A 17,522-nucleotide genomic window follows, 5' to 3' on the forward strand; every position below is an offset into this window, starting at 1 on the left:
GAACGGCTACGGGCCACCGAGAATTCGGATGCATGTTGTAAAAACAGGCTATCTGCACATCTGGAGCTATGGCGTGATGTCCGCAAAATATGCCAATATATGAAGGAATGATTTAGTCTTTATTTGGATAGCTGATGGTGTTTATCATAGCCCCTTGTAGCAGAGGAAGCTCACCAAATTCTGTCTGAGATTTAAAAGTCTTCCTGAGGTGGGGGGGGGGGGGGGCGGGGGAGGAGGGTAGAGTGAATTGGGAGATTAGGATTGACATATATACACTACTATGTATAAAATAGATAACTAATGAGAACCTACTGTATAGTGCAGGGAACTCTACTCAGTGCTCTGCGGTGACCTAAATGGGAGGGAAATCCCAAAAAGAGGGGATAGATGTATATGTACAGCTGATTCACTTGGCTGTACAGCAGAAACTGACACAACATTGCAAAGCAACTATACTCCAATTAAAAAAAACAAAAAGTCTTCCTAGGTTCAACTGAGGGTGCTGTGGGATTTCCATTTTGGTCTCATTTTAATGACATTTTTGTGCGTTAAAAGTCCTAAAACAGGAAACTTTTCTGGGAAGGAAAGTATTTGACCAGGAGAATTTGTCTTTTGCTGTCACAATCTTCAGCTACCATTCAGCTAAATGTTGTTTGGAATAATATGGCCTCACTGCCCCTCTCTGCTGTTGAATTGCTCAGACGGGTGGGAGATTAGAGTGGGGCGAGGTGCCGGTATTATCTGTGTGAGCCCTCCAGGGGTCACGCTACACTAACAAGGCGGCCCCCGTCAGGGTGACAGAAGCCAGCTGCTGCCTTGCCCGGCCTCCACCGTCAGAAGGTTCCACTTACTGCAGGGCTGTGTCTCCAGAGGTTGTGTATTCTGACTCGTTTTTTTCCACCTCTAAAAAAGTGGCTAGCTCATCATTTTTGTCCTCATTTTTTTAGGAAGGACCTACATGTGAAACCACTTACCTGTTTAACCCTCTGAACTTAAAAGAAAATGTGTAATGCCACTTAAAATACCTAAACTCCAGTTCTGCCCTGTCTAGTAGGAGGGTCCTAAAGAGCCATTTATCAAGAAGGTAAATATTGGATTTTTAACCTTCATATATTCGCAGCCATGAGATTTGATGTGACTATATTTTCCACATTGCTTCATCTCTTTTTATTTATCCTGGGACAAGTTGTATTCTGTGCACACAGAGCACTGTGCATCTTTACTTTCATCTTCAAAAATCGCCTTGGTCTTTTTTTTTTTTTTTTTTTAGTTTTTCAGGAAAATACTCCCCTTTCTTCCACTGAGGGCTCTTTATTCACAGTAACCACTTTCTTTTTATTTCTAAAGATGGAAAGACTTTTTCCCAGGCTTGTTTGTCTCAGAGCTGCTTCTGGAAGGCCAGCACATGGCCAGAAGAGCGATCCTTGGTTTTCATCCTTGTTTCTGGTGGGGATTGTCAGTCTTGGGTCAACAGAACTCAGAAACCCGGTTGGTGATTCAGCCAGTAGAGGGAGCTAGGACTACCTCACAGCTTTATAGGGCAGAGCCTAAGGATGCAATAATTTTTTTTGCACAAAGTTAATAAGTTGATTCTTTTTTTTTGGCCGCACCACGCAGCATGGGGGAATCTCTGCACCCCCTGCAGTGGAAGCACAGAGTCTTAACCACTGCACTGCCAGTGAAGTCCCTGAAGTTAATTCTTAATGCTACCCTGAGAGTCAATTTTTGTACATTATTTTTCCTATACAAGTGAAGAAGTAAACAAAACCATCCCAGCCTTTTGAAGAGAAGGACAAGTCTAAAAGACATGTAGGGGCTTCCTAGGTGGTGCAGTAGTTAAGAATCTGCCTGCCAATGCAGGGGACACGGGTTCCATCCCTGCTCCAGGAAGATCCCACATGCCATGGAGCAATGAAGCCCATGCACCACAACTATTGAGCCTGCGCTTTAGAGCCCGTGAGCCACAACTATTGAGCCCATGTGCTGCAACTACTGAAGCACACGTGCCTAGAGCCTGTGCTTTGCAACAAGAGAAGCCAAGGCAATGAGGAGCCTGAGCACCACAACGAAGAGTAGCCCCCACTCACTGCAACTAAAGAAAGCCCGTGCACAGCAAAAAAGACCCAACACAGCCAATAAAATAAAAATTAATTAATTAATTAATTTAAAAAAAAGACGTACTGGTTTTGTAGCTTTGGAAGAGTGAATCATGTTTTAAAAGACAAATAATTTTTATAATTATGTTCATTAGACTACCATAATTTAAAATATTGTTAGCAAAAACTGGCACAACAGTGTAAAGCAATTATATTCCAATAAAGAGCTTAAAAATAAAATAAAATATTGTTATAACAAACACATTTATACAGGGCTAAAAGGAGGAGGGAGTGTGCATTCTGGGGCTTAGCTCAAAGGAGACCTCAGATTTGAATATTTGTTACATGTTTGGTATTTAAATGGTCTTGCCAGGTTAATGTATGACAAAGATTTCTCCTCATCAGTGAGTGCACTTGCACTGGGGGAAAAGGCAATGAAAGCATTTTTGGTGCCCTATTTTTTCATTTATCAGCATTTGTAATTATAGTTAAGTGCTTCCAAAACAGGGCCTCGATCTATGAAAGGTCCTGCATTTATATGATGCTTTTAACTTTTCAAAGTATTTTTATATGTGCTATCTCATTTTAAAGTAGATTTGACACAGCCCCAATCTATTAAGGAAGTGACCCTTTCAACCCAAGAACACTCTGGAAATTTTTTAGCTATACTTATCTTAGCTACCATTATAAAACTTAATGAAAGTCACGGTGATACTAAAACTTCCATAATCAATGTACAATCATCTAAGTAGAAGGTTTGCAAAAACCCAGTATTTTTTAACATCCAGAAGGTTTTTTCATTTTTATTTCAATGAATTTGAAGTTATCTGTTGTTTGTATTCAGAGTAATACTGTCAAGAATTTTATCATGACCACCACTGTTGAGAATTTTGAGGAAATGACAAGTTTTGTGAGTGTGTTCAAACTTGTCCAGAAAATGTGAAAAGGTTTGAGATGCAATTTTTTAAAGGTATTTTTTAGAATGTGGTGAATTCTATTCCCTGAAGATTTGTACCACGTTGTTTTTGAAATCTGTGCTCCCTCCATGATGTCTTAAGAAACGGTGGCTACTCCAGTACTGTTTTTGATTGTATAAATTGCTGTAGCTAGGTAACTGAGGATGTCTATTCTGGTTCTTATCCATCTCCTAGAGTAACAAGGGCACTTTGTGAAAGGCCAGCAGAGATATTTACTCTGTCAAAGTTGTCGATTCAATTCTGAATAACCATTTGGATGTGTGACTCCAAATGTGTGACAGAGCAATCCTGGGACGAATCAAAATTCAGAAACGAGGCTGCTGGACACAGTCCGTAAAAATCAATGGCTTCAACTGGGCTCAAATTTCCTGGGGAAATATTTTTTCCTAAAGCTCGAGCCAAGTTTGAGATAAAAAAGCATTATTAACATCTTCCGAAACTAAATTAGCAGGAATCTGGGTTGTTTCCTTGATAATTCCAAACTATGTTGTTATATTCATGACTTGCTTCTTTTCTAAGTTTGTCACTCTTACAAATGTAAAAAACTTGTTTTTATGGGGTTATGTGCAGTTAGCATGTTGGGGAAAAAATCGTGTTCTTTTTTTCCTTCTAATATAGGAAAGAAAAGTGGAGCAATGAGATGTGAATGAGTGACCTTCGCCAGACACTGAATCTTTATCAGAGTGTAAAAAAGGAAATTATTTTGAAGGCTATTGCTTTTTTATATTTTAAATCTATTTGGACATTCTTTGTTGGTTAAACTTGAGGAAATAACCAAGTGCAGAGGAAAAGGGAAGGAGCAGTCCATGTAAGTAAATACTCATCTCAGAAAAATAGATTTATTTTATATTTACAGATTTTTTGTTGCTAATTGGGTTTTGGTATCTACATTGAAGTAGTTTTAAATGATCAAATTATATTTACTTTATTATTTTAACTGTTAAAGTCAGCTATAATCATATCCTACCTGTAAGTACCAACCTCATAGGGCTTTTATAAGGATTTAATATAACATGTAAAAATATTCAAGTTACATACAGAAGTTCTCAGTTACTGTTACTATGGTTATTTTATTAAATATATTCAAGGCATCTTTGGGATTCAGTACAACTTTAGGATAGAGACTGAAGCACAAAATAGAAAAGGACTATTCTGTACAAATTACCAAGATAAACTGAAATCATCAAATTCTTTGGTACTCTTTTACTTTAATAAAGGTTGTAACCTTAAAGGTAAGTTATATGCAAATACTTTGAGATAGTGCATTGCCTTTTTCACATATTTAAGCTTCCAAATCCCTATAAACCTAAAGTAGGTATTTATGTCTTATTGAACTGAGAAAACTAAGGCAAATAGAGAGGAAATTAGTTGTTTCATTTCATGAATAGGTTATTCTCAGAATGGCCATAAACATAAAATCTCCCAATTTCAAGCCTCTGTCTTCTTCCATAGTTCATTCAATATTTAGTTCCTAGTCATAAAGCCTCACAACATCAATTCTTATTATAAGATTGATTCCTTATATCCTGCTAAGTATTTATAAGATAAGTACTTTCAATTGGAAGGCAGATGCCTGAGGCTGTATATTTTTTCTCTATGATTCACTCCAAGGAATTTATTGAGCGTTTATTATGGGTCAGGGTGCATACAAGGTACAGAGAGCAAAGCAGATGAAAACATCTACAGTCCTGAGCTTACCTTCTGGGGTTGGGAGGAAAGGGCGGGGGCAGGGGAGAATAAACAAGATGAATATGTAAAATACAGAATATGTTAGAAGATGCTGAAGATAAAAACAAGACAGGAAGAAAGACAGGGCGTGCTGGGTGATGGAAGAGTTGTGATTTTACACGGGATGGCCTGTCAAGGTGTCGCCAGGAGCTGCATTTGATGAAGCTGATTCAAGTTAAAGGTAAGGGGTAGCCTTGAGGGAGCCAGAGGAAGAAAGCACTGGGCTGAGGGACCCCATTTCCCTAGGGTGGGAGCCTGCAGGCTGTGCTGGAAGCTGGATGGTCTGCTCTGTGAGTAGGAGCTGAGCTCAGGAAACAGCAGAGCCAGGCCATGTGCTTTGATCACAGTGAGATGGGAAGTTATTGCAGGGTTAGGTTCGATGTGGCTTTTCACACCACCACAGACTGTGAATGGGTTTAGAGAAGCAAGAGCAGAAGCAGTAACACCAGTTCAATGGAGTGGTAGATGGTGGGACCGAGTGGTGCAGAGGCATTGGAATAGTGTAGATGATAGATAATTGGAGATGAATTTATTTTGGAAATATAAACTCGTGGCAGACATCACTTGCTATCCTCCCGCATCTGTTCTCTCCTTCTTTCTGGGCATATGGATACCCAGCTAGAAGCCACATCTGCAAGCTTCCTTTGCAGCCAAGAGCATCCACGTGAGGAGGCTCTTACCCATGGATGGGAAGTGGAAGTGCTCCGTGCCCTCTCCTAGCCATCCTCCTAGAGACGGTTGCCCCACATTTGCTTCTCATCTTTTCTCCATTCTTTCTGGAAACGGTGATTACTGGGAACCTTGGGACATGTTGAGGAAAGCAGATCCGCCACTGCCCCAGAGCCCCAGTCATAATCACTATTTTTCTTGAACTTTTACACGACAAAGAATTAACTTCTAAGGTCCTTACACCTCTATTTTGCAGTCTCCATATTAGGGTAGCTTAGCCTAATAGGAGCTCATAGGATGTGCCAATGGATCAGATGTGGATGTGAGAGGAGAGGAGAGATAAGGATGACTACAGAGATTGAACCTGAACTCAGGTAGAAAGGAGTTGTCTTTACTGAGATGTGGCAGATTCTATGGGAGGAACAGGTTTGGTGAGAAGGTCAAGAGTATAATTTGGGGCATGGGACACTGGAGATGTCTGTTAGACACACCTTTTAAAAATAATTTTTCATTAGTCTAATGAATGCTTTTTAAAAAAACTAAAGTCTCTAAGTGCACTAAGTATTGTAAAAAACCAAAAAGAGATTCTTTTCTCTCTAGGGGTTCACTGTTTAATGGAAATCATTTATGGTCCCTGTCAGATCAAAATTACGCCCCACATTAGGAATTTCTAGAGAGAAACTCATTCAAGTTTTAATGGTAGTGACTTTATTACTTAACCTACTTCACATGAATCACTCTGCTAGAATCCCTGTTTGATTGCAATGATCTCAAAATACAAGTATTTATCAAGCATACACAAATAGCATACCACATCTTTCTTTTTTATGCACAAACCAATTTTATATGACTGCATGACCTTACTTTTATATAACTGAGTATAAAAGGCTTTTTAAATCAAAAATTATTTTGAACCGTTTCTGTCTAATCCAAGAAAGTGATATTACTGTTTGCTGCGTTTCTTATCTTTGTCTTCTCTGTACTTGACCCCACCCAATTAATAACAAAGTCAAGGCTGTGTGTCAACAGGCAGCACAGGGTCCACTAGGGACATGTTTCTGGCCACTTTAAATTCACCTCTTTTCCACGTCTGTCACTCTTCTTCAGGTACATGCTTTGCATTCCATTACGGAGCAGAGTTCTCTCAAAGTCCAAGACCACCACCCAAGCCTGCTCCCTCATCCACTGGACCCTATTGGAGCCTGTCTCCCGGGCTCGTGGGGCCAACTCTTTTATCCATCTCTTCTTTGTGGGCACTTAGGTCACACACTTCCTCCCTTCAATACCACATTCCCTGTTTCTTCTGATATGAAAATCATACAATTTGATTTGCTGATCTTATAGCAGGAGAAGACTGGAAGGCCAGCCCTGTTCTCTTCCCCCTCTGGGCATGGACCCTAACAGTGATCACAATGTTGAATGACTAAGAGTACATATAGGCATTTCAGAGAGGAATCTGTAACAAATACTTTACAAATCAATTGCTTCTTGAGCACAAAAAAGATGGCAACATGGCGTATTAGTTAAGAGTGCATTCTGTAGATTCAGGAAAACCTAGATTTCCACACTTCCACTGACTCCAGTGTGACCTTTGCACACATTTCACTTAACTTTTTTAGGTCCCAGTCGTCTCATCTGTTAGGAAGAATAAAAGTATTTATGCACAAGATGACCTTGACTATGAAGGACATAATACCCATCAAAGCACTTAGCACAGAGCTTTGTATGTAGTAAATGAATCTCAGTGAGCCACAAATTAAACTACATGATTAAAAGGAAAACTCGTCTTTAGATGTATTATCTCATTTTTTTAATCTCTCACCACAATTTCTGTGAATGAGGGAAGCTATCTTCTCCATTTGGGGCTGAGAATATAGACACTAAGAGAATGCTAAGTGATTTGCTTCAGGACAAAAGCTGTGAGAGGGGAGGTTCAAGGTAAATGGGGTTCAGGTTCTTCTCATGTTACCCACACTAGCTCATCAAGGAGTGTTATTCTATGTTTGGCCCCAAAACACAGCAGGCAGGTAGCAGCCAACTCACCCTAGCCCTCACGCAATGTTTGTCACATGTACAGTACAGGCTCGAATGAAGTTAAAAATATCCTGGCCAAAGGCCTCCTTGGTAACTGTCGTTCTGTCCACAGTAAATAAATCTTTACCATGTACACATTTTTACTTCACCTATTAGTAGCAAAACTTAAAATATGAATAAGCTTGCCTCATTCGGAGAATATCTTGGGATTTAAATCAACTGGGTCTAATTTGATATGAAGACCTAAGACAACATTAGGCAAAATAGCAAGCACTGTGCCTGCTAAACAATAACTTCCCATTCTGTTCCCCACTGCTGCCGCCACCTGTCCCCAAAAACCACCTTTATAGTTTCTGTCTTTATGATTTTTATTATTCTAAGTACCGCATTCATATACAGTATATTTTTTCACGTTGTGTATCTTCTCGGTGGGACTGAAAACTCCTTGAAAACAGGGGCCATGTCATCTAAATTTACATTCCAGTGCTTTATAATTCTTCAGCCAGGGTTGGATGTAGCCAGTGCTCAGTAAATACTTGTCGGTTGAACCTTTGTTGAATGATTATTAAATCTGTAAATACTTTTCCTGAGCTGGTCAACATTTTCTGGGGAAATTTCTCATGATGGGCTAAAGCAAAAACAAACACAAAAACACCCCCAAAAACAAAAAAACCTTACAAAGTCAGTCAGTGCATAAAGTAAAAAATTTTTTTCTGTACGTGTAGTATTTAGGGTAAAACCTAAAATGACTGCCAAAATAAAATCAGATGAGCTTGGACTCCTATGTCCTTGTTTCAGTGTCATCACTCCAGGGGTGACCCTCAGAAACTGAGAGCTGTACTGCATATTCCAGCAGCACTCAACGCACCTTTTGAACTATTTTAATGTTCCAACTTTCCGTTGGCACCTTCCTTTGCTGGGGACCTTTTACAGAATGTGGTATCCATTGCATCTCCGGTACTTTTTTCCTGCGCCTTGATCCAGAGGTATTTTTAATTGTGTTATGGGCTGGGAATAGAATTGTTCTGGGTCAGAAATCTGCATGGTCTGGAAGCATTGTGTGAGTAAAGTTGAGTCCTTTTTGCCAGGAAGGATGTAACAGCCTCAGCACAAGGTTCTCAGCAGAGCACAAGGGCCACCGTGCTGTCCTTCCCTCCCTGGCATCTGCCTCACAGGATTGTTGCTGCTGTCATTATTGTTTCTAACCCAAGAAGGAGAGAAATTTACTGTTTCCCACAGGGAGCTCTTGGTTAAAGTTTCTCTATCTTGCTGCAGTCCAGCTGGTTGAACTCAGCGATACTGTCGGAAACATTTTATATCCTTTTATATCCATTTGTCTAATGGCCTCAAAGATATGAAATATTGCCATTTTCCATAAACTGGCATTGGGCATTGGCCATGTATATATTAATGAAAAAAATGTCTTATACTTACACTTTCCTGGAAACTTTGCTTCCTGGCTTTATTATTACTTATACAAGTTTACTCAGTTTAGCGGAAATAGTATATTCTGAGCAAATTAAAATAAAACGAACTTTGCACTTTAGCAAAGATCGTGATGGAAGAGAATAAATTTGCAAGTAAAGCGACAGATTCGAAAGCTATTGTAATAAGATGAGAAAATGAGCATTCAGAAGTTAGGTCTACAAACTGTTAAGTGGGGGAGAAAGATGTATAACCCACTGATCCCATTCTTCTAAATTCCTGGGCCCCCACTCCTTTTCCGGGCTGTCTGTTGTCCTCTTCTCTAATCACCGTGTTCCCACCTCCCACTCTCCTGGAGATCTGAAGCTGAATGTCGGGAATTGTTCTCCAAGATCGCTATCGTTTCCAAGAGTCTGGTTGCAATAGCCCAAAAGCTTAACACGTATAATACAAATTTATCGTAAACCATTTATAGCCAGGATGGCTTTGGGGCAGTGGGGGGGGAGGGGTTTGGAATTGGGGAATGATATAGATACTGAAGTGTTTATCAGCAGCTTGTACTGATAAGGTTCCAAACTTCCAAAGTTTTCTATCAATAAGCCATTCACAACCACTGTAGACAAAATACAAGGCTAGGCTGATATGGGAAGATGTGTAAATGCGAATAGATAGATGTATGACCATAGTGTACATATGTAGATTTGTATATGTGTGCATTTATACACATTCTTTCAACTACAAGAAAAGATTCCCACAATGACCTCAAATCATAGTGTCCTCAAGATAAAAATCGTGAGCAAATCACTAAGAATGCATTAAAAAATGGAAGCATGTGTCAACCAATATTTGTACAAAATTATAAATGTTGTCTGAGTAAATGAAGTGACGGGAGCTTCCTGGGGCTACTTGGGGGATGTTTTGAATTTTTCCAATGGAAGTTATTTTAGAAGAGTCTGTTCCATGTGAATGAGCCTCAAACAGAAAATGATTAGGAGGACTAAACATACAGTTACACAAAATTGCATAATCTCCTACACCAGGATAATGTTTCCAAATCTGATCCTGCTTCAAAATTATCAGGAGAGATTTTTTTTAAAATATGCATGCCTTGTTTCTACACCTTCCCCTACCCTCACCTCCAAAATTCTTATTTAGTGGGTCTAGGAACGTACTAATGTACTTGATTTTCTCATCAAGATCTTCCTTGATGTTTCTCACATATGGCCTGGCTTGTGAATCACCGAACTGAGGATATTTTCAAAATCTTGTATCTTTTTTATTGTTTTCGTAGCACTTCTTCTTCTAACACTTTTACACTGTGCCTTGTGTAGTAATTACTTTCCTATAGCTTGTCTCCCACTGCTTGTCTGTTCTCTGAGGATCGAGCTGGGTGTTTCTAGTTATGGTATCCTATACAGTACCTTGCACAGTTTTTAGCATACAGTAGGTATTGAAAAAATAAGAAGAATTGAATTCCTTTTGTCATTTATTTTGGTGCATCTTGACATTTTCTGCTCACTTATCACTTGACTTGAAACCCTGAATTCAGAACAATATTCAGTTGTTTTTCAGGGACACCAAACTAGGATAAAGTTTAGGGTAAAGTGAGTTGTTTTCCTGACCACTACTTGGAGAATTTTCTGCAGAAGAAACAACAAAGCCTCACTTGAGACTGTTTTAACATTGTGGTAATTGATTTATTTCCTTTTCTGAACAGAAATAATAAATTTGGGCAAATCTGAATATACTTAATGAAACAGAATATTTGAAAACAAGGGTCTTGGAAAGCGAAGAATGTCTGGACGTGAAACAAAGCACATACAGGTAAATTCCTCCTGTGTGGGTGAATATCACACACACACACACACACACACACACACACACACACACACACACACACACACACACACACACACACACACACACACACACACACACACACACACCACATAGAAAGTCTAAATCTAAAAGATTTTTGAAATACAGTTAATACAGTCTCCCTTAAACAACAACAATCTGTTGCTGTTTCATAACACAAACATTCTGTAGCCAAAGGCATTTTGATAAATTTTTATTATCTGTAAAACTCTCATCTAAAAGTAGTAAAGTAATATTAGAATACCAAAAGTATTGACAGAAATACTGTCATTTAGAGCCCACTGAAGTATAATTCTATCCATTTTATGAGTTATTTTTTCACCTCCTAGTTATAAAAAGAAGAAAAAATACATAGAAAAATATTTCACTTTTAACACATAAACTACATTACCCATCACATATTTTAAAAGATTTCATAGTAAATATAAACAAACCATACTCTAACAACATCCTTGGGGAAAATGTAAAATTAGTGGAATTGCAGTTCTAAATTTGTTTAATTGTACAATTTTGGTAAAATAGAAAAATTTTTAAAAATAATCATGCCAAGTCACATAGTATTTTCAAGGTTTAAATACCTGAAATTGTATTGCAATATTACCACAGTCTGCCTTAATTTTACTAAACAGAGAGGTGGACTAATCATGAGGATGATTCAAATAAACAGAGTTGTATACTTTCTTTTTCAATTTAAAGCACAATATAAAATTTCTGGGGGAGGGAAGGAAAGTGGTAATTTTAAACACGCTTACTTCAACTCATGTCTGGTTTAAAAAATGTAGTATTTCTTTGATTTTTAATTGTTTCTGCATTACTTGTGAATGTGACCACATAACTATAGTTTATGCTATTATGTTGTCAGGCTTCTGATAATGGGGAGGAATGTTTGTTTAGACTGTGTAGCTCTTCACTTTAATTCACTCTGGCTCCAGTGTGACCTGTTAAAACTGCTATCAATGGAAAATCCAAATTTCCCAGAAAGGCTTAAAGCAACAGCAACCCCTGTGAACCAAAATTATCTCCTATTGAGGCTAATTACCTTGGCATACTTAGGAAAGTACTGCTATAGGAAATCTGTTGCCTGCAGTCCCTCCTGTTCTGAAAAGTGCTTTTAGTGGATATGAAGTCGTATATTTGCTGATTACTCTACAGCATCTTTTAGTACCTTTATAAGTGTGAGGAGAGACACAAAAAACTGAAATGACATATTGAGTCACAAAAAAACATATTACATGATGTATGCAACTTTCCCATGGTTATAAAACCTATGCTTAGGGAATTGACCCCATTAGGATGGGGGTTCTAAAGAGGAAAAAAAAATTGTAAGGCTTAGGATATAAGGGAAAAAAAGTAGATTTACTAAATTTAAAAATTTACTAATTTTTTACTTACATATGGCAAATAAACATAAAATTTAACAAATAAACAGGATGTGTTTTCTTACCTTTTCCTACTATTTTGAGCATATCATTACTTAATTCTTTAAAAAAGCCAATTCACCAGACACATTATTTAATGTATAAAATGATAGCTATTCTATTTGTCACTTACAAAAACAATAATAAAATGAAAGGTAGCAACCCAGAATTATTCTCAATTTTAACAAGGTAGTTCTTGCTAATTCCGTAAAATTATATTGTTTACTTGAAGTTAGGGTGAAATTGAGTGTCATTGAAATCAACCCTGAAAGGATACGGAAACCAATTATTTCTGGATCCTAGACAGAAACATTTTTACTCTTCTTCTATCATTATACTTACTGCCAATGAATTGTGGCAAACTGGGCAAACAGGATTTGCCCAGTCTATCCACTTATAGCTCAAATATGTTACCTAATGCCACAATATAAGGTTTTTGCTTGTTTATTTGTCATGGTTTGACTTGTCCACTTTGCTGTCTACTCTGTAATTATAATGATTAAATAATTAATAATTATCCTATAGTTATCCAATCCTCACTCCAGTTTTCTATATTCAGAATACTGTTAATTTTTATCCTTCCAGCAGATTGTGACATTATTTGGCTTTCCCTGAGTGTAAATGGGATTGTAAGCTCATGCCCAAATGGGAGGACTCAGACATGGTGTGGTCATCTACATGACCCAGTGTATGCACGTGTTATTTTGTTAGATTTTCATTGTAACAGAATCACAAACAAATTATATTTCAAAGAATTCAGTGATGCTAGTTTGAGGAAAAAATGTCTAACACAGGGTCTCAATGAATGGTGGCTATTAAAAAATCTTTGGGGACTTCCCTGGCCATCCAGTGGTTAAGACTTCTCACTCCCAATGCAGGAGGCACAGGTTCAATCCTTGGTCGGGGAACTAAGCTCCCGCATGCCGCAAGGCACAGCCTAAAAAAAAAAAAAAAAAAAAAGTCTTTGGCTTACAATTCTTCACTTGAAATTTTTAGTGTGAATTTTTTATTACTTATATTCTATTCTGATGCCCTATGTCAACTTCTAATCTGCTTTTGGTATTGAATTTATGTAATCAAAGTAAAAAATAATTAATGTACCTGTTATAAAAAGAGGAAGTGAAATTGTGGCCATGTTTCTCAAGCATTTCTAAGACTAAATTGAAATCTTTTGAATGAATTCAGAAAGTAATATGCCTGTAGCAGACATGGTGAGTAGAAATATGAAATACTAATAATCAAATATACAAGCAAAAAAATTGCCCTCCATTAGTCAGCCTGTGAAGTGAAGTTCCTAAATTGCCCACCTTACCTCTTCCACGTTCTTCCCCTGACTATGAAAAAGCAGCTACTGAACTGGTGCTGCTGATGTATGAAACCTCAGCTGGGACTCTGATCTGGAGTCTTGGCTCCCTCCGTGTCAGCCACTCCTATGGCAGCCAGGTTCCTAGAGCAAGTGTTCCAAAAGGCCTGGGCAGAAGCCTTAAGTCCCTTATGACCTACAGTCTCGCAAAGTCTCTGAATATTACTTATACTATTCTACTGTTCAAGCAAGTCTCTCCACACCCAGCCCAAATGCAAAGGGAAGAGAATTAAACACCACTTCTCAGTGAGAGGTGTGGGAAAGATCTTTAGCCATCTAGTCTATCAGAGCTGCAGAAAGTAAAAGAAACATTTTATGACTAGAAAAATCATCATCTTTTGAATGGGAGGATAAATATTCTTGAACACCTCTCTAAAATCCATCTCTTTTTCACCACTTCTGCTTTCCACCTTTGTTCTAGTAGGAGCTATTTGTTTACATTATTTCAGTTTTCTTGCCTCTATTATCTTTCCCACTAAAACTTCCCAAGTATTACTGTTGGATTAATCTTTCAAAAACACTGCATTGCTCAAGTCCTTTGATGTCTCCCAAGGCTTGTGGGACAGAAACCAACAAATTAGGTCTAGATTATGGAAATTATCATGTTATGAAAGTATTTAAAGTCCTCCAGATCTGATCAAAACCTGATTTCTTTCCCCTGCTTAGTTCCCATTACTTCCCTAGACTTTTCCTTATTTAAGCAAAAGGCTTCTCACACTAACTCCCTAAACAAGTTCTTCTTTGCCTGGTCTTGGCATCTTGGCTCATTCCATTACCTAAAATGTCCTTACTCCTCCCAGATTGAATCCTTCCTTGCCCACAAAGACTTTCCTAAACACTGAAGCCTACTTTATAGTTCTTTTCGAAAGCTTCAATACACCATCCTCTCAATGGCATTCAACATTGTACTGTCATAAATACACATTATTCACAGAAGCATATCATATTTTTAACAAATTGTAAGATCCTCAATAACAGGTGCCACGTGTTATGCTTTCTTATGAGTTCTTGGTGCATGGTAGAGACTTACTGAGTACTCGTTGAATTAAATTGAATGTGTTCTTTTCCTTTGCTATTTCTTTTATACCCAGCTGCAGTACCTATACATATTTTAGTGTAGGAATGATATTTGTAGAAATATTTTATAGTGTTTCTAATTTATAAATTTAAACTCCCAGTTATAACAGTCAAAATCAGTCAATGTTTTTACTGAAAATAAATGTTATTGTATAATGATCTATGTCACCCAACAGAATAATGCAGTATAATAAAATATTTTTATAACTACATACACATGTTTACAAAGTTTATCTCCTGCTTTAAATGCACCCAAAGACAATACGAATTCGTATTTTCCACTATTTCTTTGCTATTAAACCAACAAAATTGACTTTCACAATCTACATTTACAAAGAAGCCTGGTGGCCTCATTAATCTGGTAATGTTTAGAAATATTTCCATAATTCAGTGATGAAAAAATAGTTAGAATAAGTACAAATTGCAAAAAAGAAAAGGGAGACAATTTTAAAATAACTATAGGTAAGTAAAATAAGTTGGGGGAAAACTGTTCATTTTGAAATGCCTCATAAATAATATCTAAGAATCTGTTTCTTACAATTCAATGACTGCCCTTTCTCAGTTGCTTTGTTTTTTAGTTACAAGATATAATTATCTAATTTTACAAATTGATTGCCAAATCATCCTGTACCAAAATATCTTCTACAACAAGCCTTGAAACCTTTTCAGAAATACAATTGTAAAGTTGTTTTCACATCCAAAGACTTTAGAAGAGATTTTTTTTTTCCTTCCTGGTATTAGCAATGTGGCCTGTTAGCAAAACTTCAAAGTAAGAACATGATTTTGCATTTGACACATCATAAATAACTGTGCTGGCTGCCAGGTTCCCCACTGATTGAGTTTATGCTAACTTAATAATCTGTTTTAGTTAACTAAGTCACAACTTTGAGTCATTCCCCTGAGAGACAGAAACTGTCATAGGGAAATAAATGATGTGCCATGATCTGTTTAAAAAATGATATCACCATTTTTACTGCATCAGTATCTCAGCTTTCTATATTGTGAACACACTGATTTCAATTGATACAGAATTTCATTTTCAGTGAGATAGCTATTCTGAAATTGTAGTCCAGGTGAAAACTGAAAAGCGAAAATCAGGACTAGGAAATAAGACAAACTGGCAGTTACTTCTATGAACATCATCTGAGAGACTATTTCATACATGTTTATACCAGGTTATATGTATGTGAAAAAGTAATTACAGTTTCTAAGCCTATTTGATAAGCTCCAGAAACCCCCAAATAAAATATTCACTCATCAAATACACCTGTCTGATTATGTGGTTTCAGTCACTAATATTATTGGATTCTAACTCACACACACAGTAACAAAAGCATTACACTTTACATTCTCTTCTAGTTCTTTAGGTAATTTCATGGACTTGCTTGAAACTGTTTTGTTTCTGATGTTTTTACCAAACTGTACAAAGGGGTGGCACTGCTGTCAAAACCCATCCATCCAGAATACATTTCTCTAAGGAACACAGCTTTAGGTTGTTCTGTGCATGATCTTTTCCAAAGAAAATTAAATGTTTTTCTACAAAGATGAAGAATTATTACTTAGAGATACGACTATTTCAATTGCCTTTTAAAAAAGTAAAACTACGTTTTCGCAATTTGGTTGCTTTTAAAGAAACCCTGTTTCCTGTAGGTTTACGTTAAAAGATTAACAACTCCCTTGAAGTCCTGCCTAGTTGGAAGCAGAGAAAGGCTCTGAAGTGGGAGAGGAGGAATGTGATTCAAACTCTTTCGTACAGGATGTGTGAGAATTTTTTTTGTTGAAGTATAGTTGATTTACAATGATTCAGGTGTACAGCAAAGTGATTCGGTCTTTTATATATATATATATATATATATACTTTATATATGTTCTTTATATAGATATACATTATATATATTCCTTATATAGATGTATAGTATATATATATATATACTATACATACATATACTTTTCCAGGTTCTTTTCCTTTATGGGTTTATCATGGGATGTTGAATACAGTTCTCTGTGCTATACAGTAGGGACTTGTTGGTTATCTATTTTATATATAATAAGGTGTATCTATTAATCCAATTTATCCTGCCCCCAGTATGTGTGAGAATTTAAATCCAAGATATCACATCACATTTGTGGGAAAAGAATATTATTATTCATCCAAAAGTATGAATCTGAAAATAAGAAAAGTTCTTCAGTCATAGTAGAAGAAATGAGTATAAATGCCCTCTAACCTCTGACTCACATCTTTCATGTCTTACAATACAACAAACATAATTCCAACAATGAGGAATATCGATAGGACGGCAAAGCATCCAACAGGGAACCCCACTGCATCCCACAGCTGTATTCTGCTACCAGGAGGAGCCCTTGGTGACATGAGTTCAACAGGGCTACTGGGAAAATTTCCACCTAAAAATGCAACTACTACCTGTCCGAACACACATGTGGCCTTTTCCCATCTCTTTTATTTTTCTCCCCAGTGAATTAAAAGCAGAACTAATGACAATATAGATGGAACTAAAAAAGGAAACCAGAGATAGGAAAAGTAGAACATTAGAAGGTTGCAAGGATTAGCCTCTTTACGAATTTTTATACCCCAGCACTGTCCCAGCTGTGAATGGTGGAGGTTCTGAATCATAGTTATTCAAGGTACGGTGGGTAGACTAATTATTTGACTGGCAGGTGATAGAGTGGAGGACAAGGAGCAAGGACTGTCCCCTTGAATCTGATGGGTAAAGAAACACTATGCCCGGTGGCTGGACAAGAATAATGCAGTTAATAATTGTCACGGCTGTTCTCCAACAAAAGATCACAGTGATCTGATTGCACTGAATTCCAGTGATACGGTAACTGGAAATTGTCC

The sequence above is a fragment of the Hippopotamus amphibius genome, chromosome 2 (assembly GCF_030028045.1).
Source record: "Hippopotamus amphibius kiboko isolate mHipAmp2 chromosome 2, mHipAmp2.hap2, whole genome shotgun sequence".
Classification (NCBI taxonomy): domain Eukaryota; kingdom Metazoa; phylum Chordata; class Mammalia; order Artiodactyla; family Hippopotamidae; genus Hippopotamus; species Hippopotamus amphibius.